General features: G+C 39.7%; 1 long non-coding RNA gene across 1 annotated transcript; it reads left to right on the top strand.

Annotated features, from left to right (window-relative positions):
- Positions 1-735: 735 nt before the first annotated feature.
- On the top strand, positions 736-5,119 carry LOC308634626. Its single transcript, XR_014019051.1, has 2 exons — positions 736-881; positions 4,893-5,119. It is a non-coding gene; the product is annotated as an uncharacterized lncRNA (long non-coding RNA).
- Positions 5,120-5,344: the final 225 nt, after the last annotated feature.

The following is a 5,344-nucleotide window of genomic DNA, read 5'->3' as shown; positions in this document are numbered from 1 at the left end:
ACATAAAGCAGAGTGCCTTATTCATGGGAATAGTTCACTAATTAAGACTTTAAAATGAGTGATTGAGCAAAATCAGCCTCACAGGGACTCCAGATTTTATCTGCGGTCAGACTGACTAGAGCCAGTTGGCTTGGCTAATGAACTGAGGAGGAGCATGGCAGAGTGCCCCCTACAGCCCTAACTTTGAACCTGGCTCTACCATTCATTAACTGGGTGATCTTGAATAAACTGCTTAATCTCTCTCGTCCTCCCTCCTCATTCCTCAGATGCTTTATCTCTAAAAATGAGGATAATAAAAATTTTTGTGTCATGGAACACTTGGGAGGATTAAATAAAAGCAGAGACTTGGCACAGAATGTGCCACTTAATAAGTGCTCAAAGTAGCCATAATACATATATTTATTGCCATAAATAATCAGTTTGTAAACTGTCTTTGTAATCTCTGTGTCATATGCAGCTGAATCTCAGTTTGAAAAAAAAGAAAGGGTTGGGGATATAGTTAAATGACTTAATTAATGTGTATAAGGTCATGTGTTGGATCCCCAGCATTGCAAAGAAAAAAATGCAAAAATAAAGATAAGAAAAGAAAGATGTTGATGGTGATGTGGTGGAAATTGTCTGTCTCTGGTGTCAGGAACTTTCCCCCTTCCCATCTCACTGGGCTCCAGGAGATCTTGGTCTCCTTTCTTTCTTTTTGTTTGGGCGGGGTACTGGGGATTGAACTCAGGGGCACTCTACTACTGGGCCACATCCCCAGCCCTATTTGTATTTTATTTAGAGACACGGTCTCACTGAGTTGCTTAGTGCCTTGCTAAGTTGCTGAGGCTGGCTTTGAACTCGAAATCCTCCTATCTCAGCCTCCAGAGCTGCTGGGATTACAGGTATGTGCCACCGTGCCCGGGTCTCCTTTAAGCTTCTAGCAGAACTTAGCTCATGCCTGCCATGGGATTGGATGCATTTAATGTCTGTGCAGCTGAGTTGCTTGAACCCTCCTCATGCCCCTTCTCATTGAATAAACTCCTGACAAGCTGTTTTCTTCTGTACCTGTCTGATCACATCTTAGAACTCACTTTTATTTTGCAAACAATAAAGCTTTCCCTTTGGCATTCCTGTCAGAATATAATCACAAAGATTTTAAGGCAGAATAATTAATATGTATTCATTAGTCTATGCAGTAAACATTTATTAGATGTGTATTGTTTTCTTAAAGAGTACCATGTTGTTTGTTCCCCCTCTTAATCCTTTAAACACCAGTCAACTCACCTGAGTTTAATTTTCTAAAATTATGTCTGGCTGTGGCGACATCTACTGGTAAAATTGAGCTCTCAAGCAAGGGAATTGTCGGCATCTAGCCTCAAAGTTATTTTGACCATTCTCTTTTTTCCTATATGTAGTCTAGGCAGAGATCCAACTCCACATTGTTTGATGATGAGAATTACTAAACCACTTCATTAAAATGTCTTTCCTGTTAATGATTTCTGAATCTAAAGATTTTTGTTTGAAATACTACTACAATCAGACCAAGTGCTGGGGCAGCCATTCGAAAGGACCATTTGTGAAACAATGCACAGAATCTTGAAAAGCTATTGCATTAATATAACTTTTTTTTTTCAGAGCTGGGGATGGAACCCTGGGTTATGTCTCCTTAGATGGCTTCTTCGATGTTTTCTAAACCAATCATTGGTAAAAAGGATTGGGATTAGAATGATCAGTTTATAGTCTAATTAAAATTCACCCCAAACATGGTCCTTTCCCTAAGGTTGGGTTGGAGTTACCTTCCCAGAACACATGGCCTGCGAACAAAATTGGGGCTATTCACGTAAAGCAGAGGGGAGGAGGATGGGTTTGCAAAAGCCTCCAATAGTGTCTATAACCAAGGGAAGGAAGACAGGAAGGGAAGGGGAGGGGAGGAGTGAAAGGAAGGGAAAGGGAGGGGAGAGGGAAGGAGGGGAGCGGAGGGCAGAGAAGGGCAGGGTCATTGGAAATGAAATTTGAGAAATTTGAAAAATACCTGGAAAGGGAAGGTACTGGAGAATGAGATTGATCAAGTTATGGTATGTACATATGAATATGGCATAATGTATCCCAGTGGTATGTATAATTATAATGCACTAATTAAAAATAATAATAATAAAAAATATCTGAAGCAACTGAAAAAGAAGGGAAACTCCAGGCAGTTAGCTGACTTCAGGGTTTTGAAGGCCAAATTCCCCAGAAATGAGTGAGTCCAACCGAATATTATCAACTTTTTATTTTGTCCATTAGAGGGCTTTTTAAAAAATCAACAACACTTACAGTTAAAGTTAATTTCTTGGCAGGGAGTTATTTTATTTTGTTTTTCGCAGTACTGGGCATTGAATGTAGAGGCACTTTACAACATCCCAGTTCTTTTTATTTTTTATTTTGAGACAGGGCCTCTTCCATAATTTGGATGGGCCTCATCCAATCCATTGAATGCTTTGAGAACAAAGACTGAGGTTTCCCAAACAAGGAGGAATTCTTAAAACTGACGTAGAAATTCTCCCTGCCCTGTGGAATTCAGACCCTACTGCAACATGAACTTGTACTTGAACTTCCAACCTGTCCCACCCTGTTGTGTGAATGTCATAGAGTGGACTGACACAAGCCTGGATAGTACAGCCGCATAGGCACCTGTAGACTACAAACCTGTATCGTTACCATACTGAGTACTACAGGAAATCGTAACAGTGTTATTCTAAACAGGGTTGTTTATGCCAGCATCACCACAAACACATGAATAATGCTTTGTGGTGTGATGCCGCAGCTATGACCTCTGACATCACTAGGCAACAGGAATTTTTCAGCTCCATTATAATCTTAAGGAACCACCCTGGTATGTGTGTTCAGTCACTGACTGAAACATGGTTACTCTGTAGTGCATGACTATAGGTTTTGTTTCGCTGGAAAATCCTGACTAACACAAGGAGTAAAGGTCATCCCGTTTTCAACTTACTCTCAATGTTAACTTTTGGGGAATCTGGGTGAAAGGTAATGGGAACTCTTTGTACAACGCTTGCAGTGTTTTCTTTAATTTTGAAATCACATCAAAATAAAAAGTTAGAACGCAAGCAAAGTTTATGCGAAAGCGAATTTGACACACAGCTTTCCTGTCATCCACATGCATATAAACTTGGCTAAGTTTCCAAGGTAGCCAACAAAGTCCCATTTAATACATAGTGTAGCTGAAATACCGTGCCCTCCCAAGAGGATTCAAGAGGAAGAACACGACACTGTTTTAATAGTGATTCAATCAATTAAATAAAATTGAATAGTCGATTTTAATTCTTTTCCTTGGATGGAAAAATGATTGTACAGTTTTTAACATTCAACCACTAATGTGAAAGAGTGGAGAAAACAACAGTTGGTGGGGTGAAGAAAGGATGAAAAGCATTAAAAAAGAAGAAATAAGTGCTCAGGTGTACCTAGAGAGGAAGGAGGAGAGTTTGAGGAAGGATTTGTTTGATTTGATTTATTCAGAAGAAATGTGAGGAGATTTATATCCTGAGGGGATGGAGCTGGGGTTATATCAGACAGAAACAAACTTGTCATACATATGAGTAAGGAAGGGCATTTTATTTTATTTGTTACTAACACTTTTAAAAAGAATACAACTAGAAGACCAATATAAAGTTGTTAATTTTTACATTTGCCAAGTGAAGCTTAAAAAAAAAAATAGCACATAGCCACTTAGCCACCCAAGCACTGTCTACCCACAATTACCATCGTGTCAGAAAGAGTTAAACTAAAAAATAGACACGGCATAATGTGAACAGAGTAAATTGATCAAAATGTACTCATTTCACCACAGATTGTTTATATGACTCTGGATTTGGGGGTGGGTCCTAGTTAAGCACATAAAACAGTTATGTGTCCCCCTGGCAGCCTGTGTGGAGCCCCGGGCTGGGGGGCGGTTGTCGAACACAAAGTTTGGATGGATGCCCATCACCAGCTCCTCCGTTGTGGCCCTGGCTCTTCCTCAGACTCATTCCCCTTTGTTCTCAGCGTTAATCCAGGTGTGTCCTGATCTGGCTGCAGGCTTCTGGTTTTTCCTCTCCTGAGGAAGCTTATAGGTGGGACCTATGGCATCCACCTCCACTTGTTTTATTAAAATTGCATGTGTATTTGCCGGGTTTATGGATTTTTTTTCCCCTCTGTCTTTTGTTAATTTTCAAACCCACTCATCTCTTTCTGGTTTGTGTGGTTTCTTTTTTTTGAAAAACAACATTTATTTTTTAGTTGTGGATGGACACAATACCTTTATCTTATTTTTACGTGGTGCTGAGGATCAAACCCAGTGCCTCATGCATTCTAGGCAAGCGCTCTACCTCTGAGCCACAAACCCACTCCCTTTCCTTCTGTTTTGGTCTCATTTATAACTCACTATTGGTCCTCAAGGATTTGTTTGGGTTGGAGAATTTCATCTGCACCTGTTTCTGCTTCTCTGATTCATATTAGGTGCCTCCTGCTTCACAGGATGGTCGGTCTAGGTGCAGACTTCCTGGTGGGAATAGAGCCATTTCCCTGAACTTCATTTAGGCCCTTCTCTGATCTGTGATCTTTGGGGTGAAGTCCAAGGCAATTCATCTCCTTATATCTATAAAAAAATACTAAAAAGAGCTGTGAGTCAAGCAGAACTGTGTGTGGTCCACCCTGGCCTGTTCTTTACTAGCTATGTGACTTCACACAAATCTCAAAAACTCTACTAAGCCTTATAGTTCTCATTTGTAACACAGGGAAAATAAAAACCTTAAAAGGTTTCCCCAAGGATAAAATGAAAAGCTGTATAAGGAACTTTGACAACGTGCTGGCATGTGGCAGGCTCAAAGATGGTGCTGTTATTATAATTCTCATTTCTTCTCTGCATTTTCTAGATCTGTGCTTCCAAACATGGTAACTGCTACATGTGGCCATCAAGCATTGGAAATGTGGTTGGTCTCAATTGAGACAAGCAGTCAACATGACATATAGTCCAGACTTTGGAGGATTAGTGTGACAAACAGGGTGTACAATATTTCACCACTAATTTTTATATTGATAACATGTTAAAATGGATAACATCGTGGACATATTGGGTTAAATAAAATCTTATTAAAATTAATTTGATTTGTTTTTGCATTATTTAGAATGGCTTCCCTTTCAAAATTACTTACATAGTCTGTACTGTATTTCTGTTGGACAACACTATTGTAGAATCCTGAGTTTTGTCTGTGAAATAGATCGACAAATTGTTGTTGTCTGAAATCTTTCCTTAGAGATCCCTCCTGGATATGATTCCATTGCTCACCCGACTTCCCTCCTGAGGATATCATGTCTTTACCACTTA

Source organism: Spermophilus citellus (assembly GCF_964194105.1).
Source record: "Spermophilus citellus genome assembly, chromosome: 15".
NCBI classification, from domain to species: Eukaryota; Metazoa; Chordata; class Mammalia; order Rodentia; family Sciuridae; genus Spermophilus; species Spermophilus citellus.
Note: the sequence above shows the minus strand (reverse complement) of the source record. Positions and strands in the feature narration are given on the sequence as shown.